Source organism: Artemia sp. Qi Xiang Cuo, unplaced genomic scaffold (assembly GCF_049724085.1).
Source record: "Artemia sp. Qi Xiang Cuo unplaced genomic scaffold, ASM4972408v1 HiC_scaffold_3023, whole genome shotgun sequence".
In the NCBI taxonomy this organism is placed as follows: domain Eukaryota; kingdom Metazoa; phylum Arthropoda; class Branchiopoda; order Anostraca; family Artemiidae; genus Artemia; species Artemia sp. Qi Xiang Cuo.
In genome coordinates, this window is record NW_028300418.1 from 1,011,369 (window position 1) to 1,012,072 (window position 704).

Here is a 704-nt window from a genome sequence, read left to right on the forward strand (position 1 = left end):
GAGAATCTTATCAAGTAGTTTGTGATAAAAAAAAAACTGGAAGTCAAAAGTGACTTGGATGAATATTCACCAAAACTAAAACTGGAAATCTCAGGACAATTATTACACCGGCAGTATTGGCTTTTTATGCTGCATCTAAATATATAAATTTCTTTCAGTTTATTGTTACATTTATTACCCATCCAAAACCAAAAATCTGAAAAAAGTTACCTAATTTTGAAAAAAGGAAAAACACCCCCAAAAAAGCAAGCGATCTTATTGAAAATCCCTTTATTAGATACATCATATCAGAGAACCTTACCATAGAAGTTTCAAGCTCCAATTTTTAAATGTGGAATTTTTTTCCCAGAAGAAACATAGTCGATGCATGTTTATTTATTTTGTTGTTCTCAGGGGTGACTGTATCAAACCAAATGTCCAAGATAATTGGGAGGAAGCTCATCTAAACGTGAATTTAAAGCTCTTTTTTAAGTGACCATACAGATTGGGCCGGGTGAAAGTCTTGTTTTCTTGCTATTTTAGGGCACCAAACTACGACTTTACCCCCAAGAGAACAAATTTGCAATCAATTTAAAATTCTGAGAAGCTAATTGATTTAAAAGTATCAATAAATATATTTTAGGCTTCCCAGTTGCAAAAAAAGTAATGCCACACGGTGGCAGTACTGGATTCAACCAAGTTGATTCGCTTTATTTGTAATGAAA